Here is an 18,238-nt window from a genome sequence, read left to right as displayed (position 1 = left end):
AGAATAGCCAGACTGGTTCGAACTGACAAAGTCTATGGTAACTCAGATAACCGCTCTGTACAACTGTGGTGAGAAGAATATCATCTCAGAATGCTCTGAGGTGTAGCTTGGAGCTGTTTTGGCGGCACAAGGGGGACCTACACAATATTAGTCAGGTGTTTTTAATGTTGTGGCTGATCGGTGTGTGTGTGTGTGTGTGTGTGTGTGTATATATATATATATGATATATATATATATATATATATATATATATTAGGGCTGTCAATCGATTAAAATTTTTAATTGAATTAATTACATGGTATGCCGATTAATTAATCGAATTAATTACAGTTAAACGCATATATAAATATTTGCTTAGAAAGCCCCTCAAATAACAATAATTCAATAATTGGTTAAATACTCATAAATAGTTATGTTTAATTAATTATAAATAAAATATATATTATAAAAAATAATAATATAGATAATTAAAATGCACTACATCATTGTGGCACACGAGTAAAGCATTAAAAAAGATGGTAACACTTTACAATAAGGTTCTATTTGTTAACATTAGTTAACAACATTAGTTAACATGAACTAACAATAAACAATACTTTTACAGCTTTTAATAATCTTAATGTTAATTTTAACATATACTAATACATTTCTCAAACAAAAAGTTGTGTTTGTCAACATTAGTAAATTCACAATGAACTTACAATCAACAATTGTATTTTTATTAACATATATTAACAAAGAATAAATGCTGTAAACAATATATTGTAAATGTTTTGTTCATGATACCTAATGCATTAACTAATATTAACGAATAGAACCTTACTGTAAAGTGTTACCAAAAAGACAATTCAAAAAGTGGCTTTAGTATGCAATATTTTGTTTATTTCCATATTATTGAACTTATGTCATCCGCCTATCATTGGCCTACAGTTCACACAATCCATTTTGCAATTGTTTTTGTCAATCAGTCTGAGACAGATTTGTTATGAGGGCTTCACGTCAATACACACCTGCGTCAGATGCTTTTGAAGCGTTAAACATAGTTTGAAGCTTAGAAAAACACGTCTTAAGATCCCTGCATTCGTATTTGCACTCCGTCGAGCTGTGTTTGAAAGCAAGAATGTGTTTTCATCTTGTTTTGTCTGCTGTCGGTAAGTGTGGTTTGTTCTCTGTATAACCATGTTGCCCAAATAGCAGAAGTTTTGCTTATTGCCCCCTGGAGAAAACAGGTGGTACTTCAAGCTTGAATTGCTCAGATGCAAGAAATATTCCTTATCGTGGAATATATATATATATATATATATATATATATATATATATATATATATATATATATATATATATATATATATATATATAAATTAGTGACTATGTTGTAGGAAATTAGCAACTTTGTGGCAGGTTATATTTACAACTGCCAGCATTCATCACCAATAATATGTAAGAATTTATATATAAATTAGTTTAGGAATCTTGGTCGCATTCGACCACCATTATTTGAAGGATAAATAACAAATGATCAAATTAGAAATCTGAATAAAAATTCTCCACCATTAACTATATAATAAAACAGGCTTGTTGTATCCACTCACAATTTATATGTAAGGTATTAGCTTAATAAGGGAATTATGATTAACTCTATTATCTCATTTGATGTGATTATTTATCAGAATACACCATAGTCAAATTATCTTTGAATACAAACAAGACTTTATTGCTAATCTAAAACATCAAACTAACTAACACATAGACAAACGTGAAAAACAGGTTGGTGAGTGAACTGTAACAGAAGGTGAATGGAAATTATCTGTACACAGCAAATTGAACATTATGGAGTCTATAGACAATGCCTTGAAAATCATTGATACTTCATTTAGTATACCTCGATTTGCAGTCGGGTTACCTGAAGTATTTACATAAAACACCAGCACTTTCTAGCAAAAGTCTGAAGATGTACTAGCGTTTTGTTGCGTTGCTTTGGTTCTTTGGATCTTTGGCTGGGTCCACAGAAAGTTCTGGTTGTTCTCCATCGATATTTTGGATGCCGGTTATTTAGTTAACTTTACGTTCCGAGCTTTCCTGGACTCTACATCGTGCGGAACCTGGGCAGAGGGGTGCCAGACCGATGCCAGCCAAAGAAGGGCTAAGAGCCATGAGTGAAGAGAAGAGAGGAAGAGGCAAGAGCGGAGGAGAAGAGGACCGTTCATCCTAGGCGGGGAGGTTTTGTTGAGTTGAGTTTGGCCGCACCCCAAAGGTGCCTTGAGCCAAACAGAAGTGTCTTTTCAGATACCATGTGATCATCTCTCTGTCCCTCCTTCTGAAAGTGATTAATGAGTCTTTGTTCTTAAGGTTTCTGTTTCACACTCAAAATTGGGCAATGTTTAATCATGAACTTTTATACAATGAAATCGCTAATACATATTAGAAAATACCCTTCATTAGCATTTGAGACATGCAAAATGAAACTCAATGATAGCAAATATGACATACTTTCATGAATATTCAACATGCAAATTACAAAACATGAATATACCTGATTAAAAATCATAATGCTGAATTCACTGGTTTTACAACATGGATAATATATTACACATTATGAGAAACATAATTGTCAGGGTTATTATCAGGTTAAACCTTGAATGAGAGTTCTAGGCACTTTAGCAGATTATGTGCAGGATAAAAATACAGTAAAGTTTTGCGATTGTGTCAAAGTTCCTGGATTGAGATGAGATGTCCTGATATGTGTAGATGTGTATACTACAAAAGTTCATTTTGTACATTTGAAGTTATGAGCAGAGCATTAGTTTTGTGTCTTGCTAAAAAGATAATACAAAGAAAGTCTGCTTTTTTCAATCTTCAAGCTATTTTGTCTTGGATGAGTTTTTAGCATATGAGGTCAGGTGTTCCACAGGCAATGTCTCATCAGGCCTGTACAGTGCGACATATATGTCAAAAAAATTGGTCTGTGTGACCACAGTACCACCCGTGTGACACGGTTTTGCATATGTGTGAGACAGAGCTGCTTGTTTGTGTGAAGTGAGAGTTTGTTGTGTGCTTGTTTGTGTGTGAGGTTAATCGATGGCACATCACTATTTTACTTGGTAGTTGTAGTCTATTGTGCGATTAAAAATAATGTCCCGGCTGCGTAGAGTCCATACATCCAACACCAATTCCCACAATTCCTAGGGAACAATCCCATAATTCCTATGCAGCTGCCTCTATGCCATTTCCTCAGCTAGTCAAGTGAGTTAGATGATGACAGGAAAATGAAGTGGTATTTTCAAGTGCTCAACCAAAACCCCAAACGAGCCCGCGAGGTACAAACAAAAGAAGCAACATTGCCAAATGAAATTAAGGGAGAAGCGAAAGGGAAAATGTATAGATACAATGCCGAGTGGAAAAAGGATTTTCCTTGGCTAACTTTCGATGCTAAACAACAGCTCTTATTCTGTTGCTGGTGCATGGAGTCTCCAGAAAAGGTTAGAGTAGACAATCATTATGTAATGGGTAGCAGCATTTTAAAAAACACAGCACTTCCCAACGTCACTTTTTTGCCAGAGATGCCTTCATCGCCAAACAACAACCTGAGCAGGCTGGCACGCTGCTGCACACCCTGAGGACTCAGGCAGCCAAAGCGGATGATGCTGCTCTCCATGAAGTGAGAATGAAAATTAATGTGGCGTATTGCATTACCAAAGAAGAACTTCTGTTTATGAAGCACACACACACACACAATGCACTAAAGCAATGATGCAACTGTTGACAGTGTGAGTCCAGTAGAGGAGTGTCACGGTTTGGGTGAGTTTGCTGGTTTGCAAAAAAAAAATAGTTTTTTTATTAAGTGATGTCTGCCCACAGACCCACAGATCTGTCTTGCTAATTTTAAGTGTAATATATGTATGTTGTTTGGATTGTGATTAGTGATTTTGGGCTATATAAACAACATTTACTTGTTAAACAAGAGGTGTTATGTTCCTGCAGTCTGCCATTTTGGGCAAATAAAGGAAATGTTTGTCTGAAAACATTTATTTTTAAGGTCTGGATTTGGTGTGCCCTGTATGCAACATTAATGTCCTTTGTCACATGCCTGTTTAAGTGATGAACTGCACTACTTGTGGTTTTCAGAGATGGTAACAGATGTTTTACACTTGTGCTACAATTGTGTGGCCTGTGCTACAAAACTTTCAATCTCTGTAGCACCAGTGCTATGTGCAAAAAAAGTTAACATACATCCCTGCTCATGCTACCTTATTAGTCTAATTTAAGTGTAGCAAATTGTTTATATCAAAAGACAAAGGAGTGTCTTAGATTTCCATGGCAACCATGGGGTTTCTTCATAAGAGTCTCTTGAAGATGGTCAAGATGGCCATGTCATGTGATGACCATTAAGTGTGAGGGTATTTCCTGATTTATAACATGAGTGAGGAGGGGTCTGATGGAAGGCTATGTGCTATCCTGAAAAGTTTCCTTTGTTCAGACGATGGTTGACACAACAGATAGTAGTGTCAAGGTATTATAGACCTCATTGTAATAAACCTGTCCATTTGGTAAAGTAAAACTCTAATACTGAACTAAGAAATCCAAATCCTTAACCCACCAAACCAGTAGCTGAGTTCACCAGAAACAATTATGTGGCCCCTCACAAAGTTTACTATTAATGCTGCCACTTGGAAAAACAAATCTGCAAGAAAACAAGCCCTGCCCTTTTAAAACAGATCCACTTTGGAATGTATGTGGGTGTCTGTGAGAAATTGTTAAAAAAAACTATGAGAACTAAAACAAATCTGCACTGACTCATTAGCTTGCGTGGTTCACAGAGAGGATGCCATATTAATCGCAAAGATGTAGGTCAGTGAATAGCTCTTCATCATACTTTAATGGCAGTTAAATCCCTTACACTAATGTACTCTGGATAAAGTTTAAACATCCCTGACTCACTCATTGCTTAATGTCATCATCAATTTGTTCTGAAAAAAGACAGAGATACATTACAAAGTCACAGTGAATGGAAACAGACTATTCCAGACTTTGAACCATTTTGAAAAGTAACTCAGTTAAGACCAATTGCCAAACATATTGCCAAGAAATTCTCTGCTGTTACATTATGCCATGAACACGTAGACTGTCTGGGGAGAAGAAGCCAGGCTAATATCTCTTCAGGACAAAACTGGGACACTGACATCACCTCACAACTGATTAAACATCTAGGATAAATCTTGTGAAAGACTGAATATTCATGGATATGGTTTCTTGTTTTATGGGTAGTGCTTCTCTATACTTGCTTCATATTCTGCATTACTTTCCCTGGCAGATAACTTTCAGAATTGCATGTACAGTAAACCCAAAAGTATTTAGATACTTTTGGATGCTTAAGTCACATTTACTGTAAAAAATGCCTGAAAGTCACTTTGAGTAAATAGCTGGTGTCAATGTTTTGCTTGAAAAGTGTGTTTTTGCTAGAAATTGCTATATACTTTGTTAGAAATTTTGTTAAAGCCACATTCAAACATTTTTAAGTGCCCAAATTCTTTTTGTGGCCACTATGTGGCAGTCTTACATATGAAAATTAAACACTTTTATGTAAGACACTCTTGATAAAAGCATTTGCTAAAGACCTTAAATGTAAATGTTTATGAAAACTTTATCATTCTGTAATCTGCGGAAACTTTAAAAATGCCTTGGCAAACCTGTTTTCATTATTAGTGGAAATACCCAGCACTTTTACTCTTTTTGGGAATCCAATTCGATTCTAGTCCAAATCTACATCATGCCTGTTATGAGCGCCTTTCCATTTTCATCTTCACATAAATTGTTAATTAAGGAAAGCTCTGAGACCCCTGTAACTCAGAGCAGAGGATTAGCTCTGGCTAATGTAATGGAAGAAATTGGAGCTAGATGCTGTGGGTACTGTGGTCTGCTGGAACTGTGTGTGTGTGTCATTTATTGCACTGCTATAGTGAGGGCTGCCACGTCATATTAATCTCTAGCACCAAAGCGCATATGAGATCAGTACACAGCTGTAGGGCTCTTTAGAACTGTGTGTGTGGCTTCAGTTTGAATGTCCTAATGAAACGGTGCAGTTCATGGACATCACTATGGCTTGCGAGCAAGTTCTAAATTAAAGTAAAATTATTCAAATTCCCTGATATTTCCATGTTTTTCATGACTGTAGAAACCCTGTACTTTCTTGATAAACCTTACAGATCTGAACAGAGGACGTGTATTGAGTTGCCATGGATATCTGCTCACCTCAGGCTGTATTGTTTTGAATACAGGAACATCCATCAAAGTGATCTGACGCTGCAACAAATCAATCAATAAATAAAAATCTATATTGTTAAATTGACAAAATACTAACATTAAATGTGTTTTACATACAGAGTATACTTTAAAGTGCAGTATTTTGTATGTTTCACTGGCTGATAAGACAGTTGTACAGGACTTGAATAATAGGCTTTTGAAAAGTGGCAAAAATAAAAGATGAAGGCATAGTAAAAAGTCACAAACAGTTTCAATGTGATCTTCATATAACAAATAGAAAATTCATAATTATCATACCCTGGAACACTAAATTGTCAATAGTTGGAAATTTTTTTTTTATTTTTTTTTTTTTTTTTACTGAACCATAAATTGATGATGTTTGTGTATGGGAATTGGAGCATTTATAAACTCACAGCAAACTCCTCAAGTGTCACTTTAAGCATGTCAAACTCCACCATGTCAAAGCTCTTGGCAGAGTCCAAGCTTCGTCCATCCAGAGACTCTGAACTGCTGCTGTCCTTCAAACACAGGAGAAGGACAGTCAGAGAAAGAGAAAAGAAATGGAAAAGGAGAGAAAATAGGACATAATCAGTGAAAAGGTCTCATACATCTATGAAATCCATATGGTCAAAGATCCATGGCCACTTCAGCTCTTCCTGTGGATATTTAATCAGTTTAATTACCATTGTCTAACTGAATTACTTCATTCCATTTGATTATTCCACACAGATGGTAAAAGTGAATCAGAATGCGACTACATCACTTTCATTATTTTTTTGACAGGCAACGTGGCAATGCAGACCATAATATAATTAAATCCATACAAAAATAGACCACATAACAAAGGCCTATGAAGGAAAGATACAGTCACTGTGGGAAAAAAAAGGGTTTCTCCTCTGCAAATTATCCTGACAGACTGCCTTTGAAGTTTCCCAGTTTTATCTGGTGTAATATCCGTCCGTACTGATGAACTCAGTGTAAAATCTTATCTTCTAAAAAGAGTCTTATCTTCTCTGTGCGCACCCTTAATTGTTGGAATATTCATTCATGCCCTTATTTCAAGTCATTACAGTGCATAAAACTTCCTTGGTTAAACTTCCTTGGCTGCACTTATTGTGAGCATACATTTGACTATGGAACATGCATGATTGCTCCGTTCAACCAAGACCTTTCATTTTCTTATTAATGTCCACATACGTACCGTATTTGGCATTTCAACTTTTGTGGTGCAGTTTACACACTGGGCAACAACAGAAAATGATGGATTTTGCTTGTCAAAACTCAGTAAAGGCACTGCAAATATAATGTAAACCTCAATTTTTCCCCAATGCTTTTATGACTGCTCATGTCTTAAAACACATAGTCTAAATAGGTCAGGGTCTGCAGATACATATCAATAGCTATGTTTCCATCCAAGTTGCGAATTTAATTTATGAAAAAAATAAATAATAATAATATCAAAAAATTATGTGTGAATAAAGACGCGTTTCCATCCCATGTGTTCAAAAGAACAAAATCGTCACTTCTGGAGAAATTGTAGCCACTGTGATTCTTTTTAAAATAAATATATATACAGTTTAGAGCACACAGACAAAACACTGTAAAGAACTTGTTTCATGTCTGGGAGCGGCAGTGCATCATAGTTCTGGGATTACTATGTGCGTGCGTTCCTCCCTTCGTGCGGATCTATAAGATATTTTTCAAAAGAGTCAATAAACCTGCTCTTGGGCACAGTTCAAGTTTGTATTTGACTTATTTGCTCTACAAACTCTTACAAAGCTTTGGATTTTTTAGACACAGTTATTTCAGGATGACCAGAGCGACATTTCAGATGCAATGATTGGTCTGCTGGTTAGTCCAGTTATGAACAAGTCATTCAGTCACATAACTTTTTTATGTGCATCTTGTATACCTAAAAAATTCAATAGGAGTTTATTCGGTAAATGTGTTTCCATCATAGTTTGTGCACATTTCTTCTTATTGAATAAAAAATGTATCCACAGCAAGTTTTTTATGCACATTTTATTCGCATCTTGGAGTTTCCATCCAGCAGTTTTTATGCAATATCCCAAAATGAGCATAAAAATATGCTGATGGAAACCCAGCTACTGCTTTTTACTAACCTCATGTGATTTCTTGGCTTCTCAACTGGACCTTAACAGCTATGGCACTAATGTATAAACAGAACAAAACTAAATTAATTTATCATTGAAAATATATATATATAAATAAATAAATAATACTGGACTATGTCCAACCACACCTACACTTAAATCATAAAAATAAATGATCATCACGTATTGGCCAACGGTTTTCTAGGCACACCTGTGCAATGACATACAGCATTAATCAAGCCATCAAACTAGGTATGACTAAGAAAGGGCAATCAGACAGGAAAAAATAACAGAAAAAATCAGAGTTCCACATAGAGTGCTGACTTAGTTTTTCAGCTGGAGTTTATTACAAATTACAAAGCCTTAAGATCTGACCCAACTATAAATTATTTCCAAATTAACTAAATTATTTCCATTATTCTTTCCAAATGATCTAAATGCTCATGAAGAACATCTTGAGGCTACTATGAACATGAACTGTCTGTTTAATTTTGGTGAGAGAAATCTGAAAATGGTATATAAAGATATTTAAGGAAATATTCAGAACCTACGAAGATCAGATTGCTTCAATAATATGCAGAATTAATACTGAAAAAAATATAGCAGTTACCTTCCATGAATGATTGTGACCTGAGAACACAATAATCATTCATTATGGGCCATCTATGAACCTATAACTGGAAAACACTTAGAAAGACTGAAGATATCTAACGTGTACTGAACTATGACATGACACTGGAGCAACATCCTTCCAGCGTGTCTTTGTACTGATCAGCACTAATGGGGCAACAAGCAGTTATATTTTTCTGGTCCGATTCCCCTCAGCAAGCAAATATCATGTGATCGAGCTTGGACGCTGTACACAACACGCTTGTAAAAGACACAACAGCGCCTCCACTCTACAACGTTTGAGTAATCACACTGTGAATTTATGCTGCAGCACTGTGCTGTGATGTTATAGGTTATAATTATCAACTGCAATAAATCTTAACATTTTAACCCATGATGCTCTGCCCGTGCTAATGTATAAGCAGTTAACTGATCGCCTTATTGATCTGTATTTCAAGTATGGTTATGATTTTGTGTTGTAATTTACTTTTTTAATTGTTATTGTTACAACAGCTACCAAACCCCTTGGAAAATGAATGTATATAGTTAGCAATCATGTGTCTGCTCCACAGTTAGAAGAAACCATATCCCTCTAGATAATGGTGTGTGTGTGTACACTCAACTACTGGGAGGTGAAACTAAATGTGAAGGGTTTGAAGAGATGATGTTTCCAGCAATCAAAATCTGTAAGCTTTCATTTTTAAAGCATGGCAGCCAAGTCATACTAATGCAGTGTTCCCAGATTTTCAGTGAAATAACCCACTATTTTTCATAAAGTGGAGGTATGGAGAGTCTTCAGGCAAAGTAACCACAGACAATATCCAATTAATGGGAACAGGGGACAACATAAGGGACAATCTGGATCTAAAATATTTGCTGTTGTTGGAAGGTTCTATATATTTTAGATTGTGCTGTTGATGGTTGATGTTGATGCTATTTAATAAATGCTTTTATTAAAAGTGTTTTAAATGGTCAGAGACGAGGCCTGGTGGTTAATGCTCATCCTCTGACACATTGAGCTTAAACGGGCAATATAAGCTTGAATCTGACTCCCAACATTTCCTTATCCTGCTCCTTTGACAAATAAAATGGCAAAAAAATAAAAATAAATAAATAATATATCTATCTATCTATATCTATATCTATATCTATATCTATATACACACACACACACACACACACACACACACACATAAACACACACACTGTATATGCAAGTGTAACGGGAGCCATCTGGTACATGATAGCTGTGCAGTGTGTGTAAACCTCACACCCCTAGCCTCAAGAAGCACACTAGCATCTGACGCTAGAGGCTGTACCCTTTAACCTCCTAGTTAGTGTGTCCGCCTCACATGCCAACTGACGCTGGTTCAAATCCCACTCGGAGCAGGACAAGCAGGACCGGTTACAGTGGTGCTGTGACCCGGATGGGAGTGAGATTTAGGGGGGTGAGTGTAATGGGAGCCAGCTGGTACTTGATAGCTGTGCGGTATGTGTAAACCTCACTCCCCTGGCCTTAAGAGGCGTACTAGCGACTGACGCTAGAGGCTATAGCCTTTAGCCTCCTTGTTAGTGTGCCTGCCTCCCATGCTGGCTGACGCCAGTTCGGAGTGGGTAGACTGTGTGTGTGTGTGTGTGTGTGTGTGTGTGTATATATATATATATATATATATATATATACAGGTGCATCTCAATAAATTAGAATGTCGTGGAAAAGTTCATTTATTTCAGTAATTCAACTCAAATTGTGAAACTCGTGTATTAAATAAATTCAATGCACACAGACTGAAGTAGTTTAAGTCTTTGGTTCTTTTAATTGTGATGATTTTGGCTCACATTTAACAAAAACCCACCAATTCACTATCTCAAAAAATTAGAATACATCATAAGACCAATAAAAAAAACAAGTGAATTGTTGGCCTTCTGGAAAGTATGTTAATTTACTGTATATGTACTCAATACTTGGTAGGGGCTCCTTTTGCTTTAATTACTGCCTCAATTCGGTGTGGCATGGAGGTGATCAGTTTGTGGCACTGCTGAGGTGGTATGGAAGCCCAGGTTTCTTTGACAGTGGCCTTCAGCTCATCTGCATTTTTTGGTCTCTTGTTTCTCATTTTCCTCTTGACAGTACCCCATAGATTCTCTATGGGGTTCAGGTCTGGTGAGTTTGCTGGCCAGTCAAGCACACCAACACCATGGTCATTTAACCAACTTTTGGTGCTTTTGGCAGTGTGGGCAGGTGCCAAATCCTGCTGGAAAATGAAATCAGCATCTTTAAAAAGCTGGTCAGCAGAAGGAAGCATGAAGTGCTCCAAAATTTCTTGGTAAACGGGTGCAGTGACTTTGGTTTTCAAAAAACACAATGGACCAACACCAGCAGATGACATTGCACCCCAAATCATCACAGACTGTGGAAACTTAACACTGGACTTCAAGCAACTTGGGCTATGAGCTTCTCCACCCTTCCTCCAGACTCTAGGACCTTGGTTTCCAAATGAAATACAAAACTTCCTCTCATCTGAAAAGAAGACTTTGGAACACTGGGCAACAGTCCAGTTCTTCTTCTCCTTAGCCCAGGTAAGACGCCTCTGACGTTGTCTGTGGTTCAGGAGTGGCTTAACAAGAGGAATATGACAACTGTAGCCAAATTCCTTGACATGTCTGTGTGTGGTGGCTCTTGATGCCTTGACCCCAGCCTCAGTCCATTCCTTGTGAAGTTCACCCAAATTCTTGAATCGATTTTGCTTGACAATCATAAGCTGCGGTTCTCTCGGTTGGTTGTGCATCTTTTTCTTCCACACTTTTTCCTTCCACTCAACTTTCTGTTAACATGCTTGGATCCAGCACTCTGTGAACAGCCAGCTTCTTTGGCAATGAATGTTTGTGGCTTACCCTCCTTGTGAAGGGTGTCAATGATTGTCTTCTGGACAACTGTCAGATCAGCAGTCTTCCCCATGATTGTGTAGCCTAGTGAACCAAACTGAGAGACAATATTGAAGGCTCAGGAAACCTTTGCAGGTGTTTTGAGTTGATTAGCTGATGGCATGTCAAAATATTCTAATTTGTTGAGATAGTGAATTGGTGGGTTTTTGTTAAATGTGAGCCAAAATCATCACAATTAAAAGAACCAAAGACTTAAACTACTTCAGTCTGTGTGCACTGAATTTATTTAATACACGAGTTTCACAATTTGAGTTGAATTAATGAAATAAATGAACTTTTCCACGACATTCTAATTTATTGAGATGCACCTGTATATATGCCACCCCACTCAAAGCCGCACCTCTCCCTCCCGGGTGTCACTGTATGCACTCCCCTCCAGTTTTGTATACACGCACCTCCGACAATGATATATTACTATTATATGTCCTGTAAACTATATATTACAGGACAGCTACTGTCAAACATGAGAACATTAGTAAACACATGGGATGTGTTTTAATACCTGTGTATGGCAGGAGGTGATGCTGACACTGGCAGGGAGCCCGTTCCCCTTGTGTATGCTCTCAGGCAGACGAGAAGACCCAGATCACAGCCAACCTCAGCTGCTCACCACCACACACGACCTCTCAGCCATCCCTGCAACACACACACAAACAGTATTTTTTAAAAGATCGCATCTAAATGCACCCATATCACTATTACGGATTTGCTCATTATGAGCTGCTATATTTAATACAGCCAGCAGAGGGAGGTCTTCTCCATGAATACAGCCTCTCTCCCCTCAGCATTGCTCTTGCTACTGGCCTATATTCTCAGTCAGCCATTTCTTGTTCAAATGAGCCATATCCCAAACAGCCATCATGATAATATCCTGTAGAGCCTCTCTCCTATATGTACTGTTCAATATACGTTTTAAAACATGAAACATTTAGTGTTACACAAAAGCAAGTTTTTTATGGCGAAATGCAGTCCAGAATACAAGTACACAGCCTTTTAGTTTCTTATTCAATAACTAACTACTAATACAACAATACTATAATAAAACATGGCTAATATCCACATTGTAGAGTTGGTGAAAAGTCCATCCTAAGCGGTGACCCTACAGTACTGAAAGAAAAAGATAGACTCATACAAAGCTCAATAAACTAAACATTATGATTCAAATAAAAGCCATTCTTCAAGAACATTTACTTCATATTTTCTCAACAAATCATCAAGGTTGACTTCCCCAGTTTGATGCTTTTATTTATCAGATTTATGCAGAAAGGAGGATTAAAACAAGTACAAATGCATAAAGTTAAATAAAATTGTGAGTAAATAAAATTCCCTTCTCCATTTAAAAGTATGCTGTATATGATGTCATATATGTATCATATTACAACCTCATAAAACATGTAATGATTTAGCATATAACACTGCATGCAATGTGTACTTGGAGGTGATGGTGGTAATGCTAAATGTTCAATTATTTGTTCCAGTATAAAAATGACCCCTCCCAAATAGGGGTTAAAAAAAAAAGAGGTAGCTTGAATTTTTGACATCTGCAAAGACGTGCATTTTAAATATGAACAGCATATGTTTGTTGATTGTATGTAGGAATGTAATAAAATTTGATTGATAAATCGATTATTGATCGGCACATTATTTTCTCGATACGTTTCTGAGACATCAATATATTAACATTAGCTGACATTTAAATTAGAAGCCTAATTTGTGCGCATTCCTATTCACAGTCAGTTGGACCTCCGTTTAACCCTTTAAAGCCTAAGCCTTCAGCAAAATTCCAAAAATTCCATTCTGTGCCAGAATGATATTCATATCCATATTCATATTACATTCAAATTCATATAACATCACACACCTGAACTGTATATACCATATTGAAGAGAAGAACTAGGGCTTTCAAATGATATAAATATATGTATGTATGATTATTTAAGGCTAATCATCCTTTATCAATAATATTTCACACAGCAATATTTACAAAAATCTTCTCTTGCCACCATACTTGAGACAACTGCATTTTCAACCATTTTAATTACAAGCTAGAGGGAAACTTAGAGTGTATGAAATATACATAATTTTGTGGGCAATGTAGAATAGCAGACAGATTAGAAATATAATCTACTGTTTAAAAGTTATGATCATTCTAGTGATTAGTGGGAAAAACGGAATAAAACAAACATTTAGAATGTTAAGATACATTTCACATGACCACTATTCAAATACTCCTTTTGAGCACCCGTAATAATAAATTGAGATTGCATCTGAAATTGAAGGACACAAACACTGAAATAAACATGTTATGTGTTCAATAAAACACACATTTTATTTAAATTGAACATTAGAATTACACACGAATTACACAGCAAAACATACAAAATCATACTTTCGAACTATCTATAGTAAATACATTTTTAATAAAGAGTGCAGGAACAGAATATATATAAATCATAAATACTCATCAACTGCAATACCTGTGGAGAGAAGAGAGGGAGAAAAGAGGGGAGGCGGAGGACAACAACACCAGTAAACACAGCCCAACCTAGGCCTCTTCGCGAAACTGGTCACACTCAGCTGAGTGCCAAGACTGAAAACAGTTCCAATCGCGAACCAAGCAAAATCTTTTGCCATTACATTCCAGCGCACAACAAGCTACTTTAGTTTTATTTTCAGTCCTATTTTTCCGATAGCATAGCCAACATCTCTTAGAGAACTTTAGGGACATGGGATGTGTGGAGTGATGACGAAAGAGGGACTACAGGCTTTAGTGTATGCAAAGGGAAACTTGCGTGAATATCGATACCTCCCAGCTGACGAGTCAGGTTTTCTCTGAAATCTATCTGGGTTAAGCTCATCCCCTGGTGCCGCATGAATTTGTTGCCATTCCTTAAACTATATGAAACTATTGACGACGGCAATGTCTATGAAGTGGAAAAAGAGTCTTCCACCACTTCTGATTTTTTGTAGGACGTTGTAAGTTTTTATCCTTTGGTCTGACCTATCAACACCGCCCATGTTTTTGTTATAATCGCTGATGACAGTGGCCTGGAGGGCTACTTCTTTTGTCCAGTCGCCATCATTTTTTACAAACCTAGTAATTTTGGTTGAGCCATTCGCATTGTGGAAATTGGAGAGGCATGTAACTGCACGTGTCCTTCCACTGAATTACAAGTATATTCCCCTCAATCCTACACCACCTCATATCCCCACGAGCTGTCTTGCATTCCCATCATTTGATGTCTTAAATTCTGCAGGAAACAGTTTACGATTCACCCTGCATGTCCCACAGGCATTAGTTCCCATTCCTAACAACTTAACCATAAGAGCTGGGGATGTGTAAAAGTTGTCAAACCAAACATTTTAGCCCTGGTGTTCGAATGGCTGCAGTAACGATTCAACTACTTTGGTGGCCAAGTCAGTGACACGCCATCATGACTACCTGTGTAAACATTAAAGTTGAGAGTATACCCCTAGTCTGATGTTGCAATTACCCATAATTTAAATGTATTGTTTAAATCCTGACCGAGCTTTAGACTTGACCATACTTTCATCTATTGTGAGATTTTGGTTAGGCTGAAAGAGATGCTGGCATTTTTGTTTGAGGTTGATAACGCAACTTCTAAGGCAATTCTGATTATCCTCTATGGTAGGGTCTATAACATGTAGAGCTGCAAAAAGATCCTAGTAGCGGTCATGTGACATAAATCCCCATGCCCACGAGCCCTGTGACTTGGTTCCCCAATGACAATGGGAGTCAGGAAGAACTGAAAATCCCATGTAAATGAGCAACCCAAGAAATTTGTAAAATTCATTGGGGGTCAGCTCCATCCAAGCTCCTTGGTAGCTGGAATATGACGGACAGTTTAGGACGAGCTCCCACCCCTGACGGTTTGTAAAGCTGCATATCTCAGCAACTACAGCCTGAGTAAAAAATAGCATGAAAAAGTCAATTTCTCGCAACATCATATTGGAGGTTGACCGTACAGCCTGACGCACGCTACCTAAGTCAATACCGAAAGGACGGCTAGGCTTAAATGGGAGAGGTTTTGGTGCCTGTGAATGGATGTCAGAGTACAAGGGATAAGAAACAGAGTCAGGTAAGCGTTTACGCTTTCTTGCTGACTTGGGACCTGTGCGAGAATGGCTAGCCATACCCAAAATAAGAGTAACAGTGTTAGTGTTACTGTGAGTATCAGTCATATGAAAAATAGAAACAAACAATACATACACATTCATATATACCCAGTTGATGGTCTTGGCTGGGGATCAGGTTCCATCTCATCCACCATCTCCTCGTGGTCCGGGTCTTCCTGCAGTAGTTCCTGGTCCAGCAGATCTTCCTCTTGTGTGCTCATGCCCTCATGAGCCATGTCCTCCTCTGCTATGAACCTAAGTTCATCAGCAGTCAGCTGCCTCCTCCTCTTGAGGGTGCTGAGCAGGGAGCCATAGTCTCTATCCATCTCTACAACAGAAAAAATTAACTCTTACACTGAATAGTCACCAAAGGCTTGCAGACAAAGCAGAATGTCCAACTGCAGACAGCCCTCTCACACTTTCCTTGTGAACACGAAGCTACACACAATCTAAAATCGTGTCTGTGTGATGGATGGGTAAGGCTATCTGCTAAATTATAGAAAGATATCTACCATTTTTTTTTTATTACATGGGAAAATCAACAAGCTAGATAACTTATCTAACAAGCAGGCCAGTTTCCAGGCAGGTCTGAACAGCGTCTGCTATCTGCCTCATATTACTTCAGGCAGATTTTTCACAAGTGACAAAATTGGCAAAAAAAGTTATTGATATTTAGTTAAAAATATACATAGTATTGCTATCTAATGTTTATTTAGCAAGTTTCACAGAAACTGCCAAAAAAAGGTTGATATAAAAAGAGGCTCGCCTGTCACGAACGCCGGTGAAGATTCCTCAATCGGCCACCGGAGGTCTCCCTCGTCTGAGTATTAACATTGGACTACATTTCCGAAGTACCTGCATACCTGGACTGATTACTGCGTACCTGTTCCACATCACTCAGACTATTTCAGCCCTGGGTGTTATGTTCACTCGTTGCGAAGTCTTGTTTGCCCTGGCTACATTTCTGAGTGTTATTATTTCCTGTGTTGTTCTACCCATGTATGACTCTGCCTTGGATTACCTCTTTACGTATGTTTGCTGCCTGCCTACCATTGTATTTGCCTGGAATATTTCTATTGATGTTTGCTACCTGCCCTGATCCTCTGCCTGTTTCACCACGTTACTGCTCTGCCTCTGACATTGTTGATTGTCCTGGTTATTCGACCCATGCTTGTCTGTACTCTGAACTTGCTGTATTAAATAAATCGCACATGGATCCCAGTCAACCTGAGTCATTGTTACACTCGCCGATGACGGTCACATACATTTTTCCAGAAAAAAACTAGCTAGCACTACTCCTACAAATAAATGCTTCGTAACTAAAAAGGTTTAACTATCTTCCACAAGCGACAAAATTGGCCAACAAAATTATTGATATTTAGCTAAAAATATACATAGTATTGCTAGCTAATGTTTATTTAGCAAGTTTCACAGAAATTTGCTTAAAAATAGAGGCTAGCTTCCTGTCCGATGAACGCCGACGGTCATGTAATTTTTTCCAGAAATAACTATCGTTACTCCTACAAATAAATGCTTCGTAACTAAAACGTTTTGACTTTCAACAGACAATACTGACAACACATGTTAAATAACTTGTCTTACCTCGAAAGATCGCCTCAGTTTTCAATTTGAAGCAGTAATTCCAACACTGGAGGTAATCTCCCGGCATATCCTCTCTGGCTCCGCTCAGGTAAATGTAGGATGACGCTGATGACGATACATTTATTATTCACGCCCAGTAACCCCTTAACCAATCATATGTGCTTTTAGCTTATATTGTCATGAGTATCTGGCAGTTTTCAGAAATAAAATTGGTGATTGGATGGCGAAGATACTGAGACAGGAACCATGGGAATAATTGTTCCCAAATTTGAACGCTCCGGCTGGAAAGGGTTAATGTAGTCTGGTGTAACAGATTTGGGATACCACAAGGGGGTGATATAACATTTACTGTAATTACTGTTACGCTCAGTATTTTTTTTTTCACCATTAAAAAAGTTTTACTCCTAAAGAAATGGATTGTCGTCGAGCGATCACATCTATTGACGCAAAACTTTCCACCCTGAGGTAGAGTTTCTGGAGTCGGCCGAAAGAGCTACATGCTAACCCGTCCGCTACCAAGGCTGATGTGGAACATATGTGGAAAAAACTAGAGGATATTGAAAATCGGAGCA

At 37.6% G+C, this 18,238-nt stretch overlaps 1 pseudogene; it reads right to left on the bottom strand.

The window, feature by feature from the left end:
* Positions 1–17,300, bottom strand: part of LOC127424601 (ras-specific guanine nucleotide-releasing factor RalGPS1-like) — a 176,305-nt pseudogene extending 159,005 nt beyond the window's left edge.
* Positions 17,301–18,238: the final 938 nt, after the last annotated feature.

This window comes from Myxocyprinus asiaticus, chromosome 33, assembly GCF_019703515.2.
Source record: "Myxocyprinus asiaticus isolate MX2 ecotype Aquarium Trade chromosome 33, UBuf_Myxa_2, whole genome shotgun sequence".
Lineage (NCBI taxonomy): Eukaryota > Metazoa > Chordata > Actinopteri > Cypriniformes > Catostomidae > Myxocyprinus > Myxocyprinus asiaticus.
This window is presented reverse-complemented; position numbering and strand designations above follow the sequence as displayed.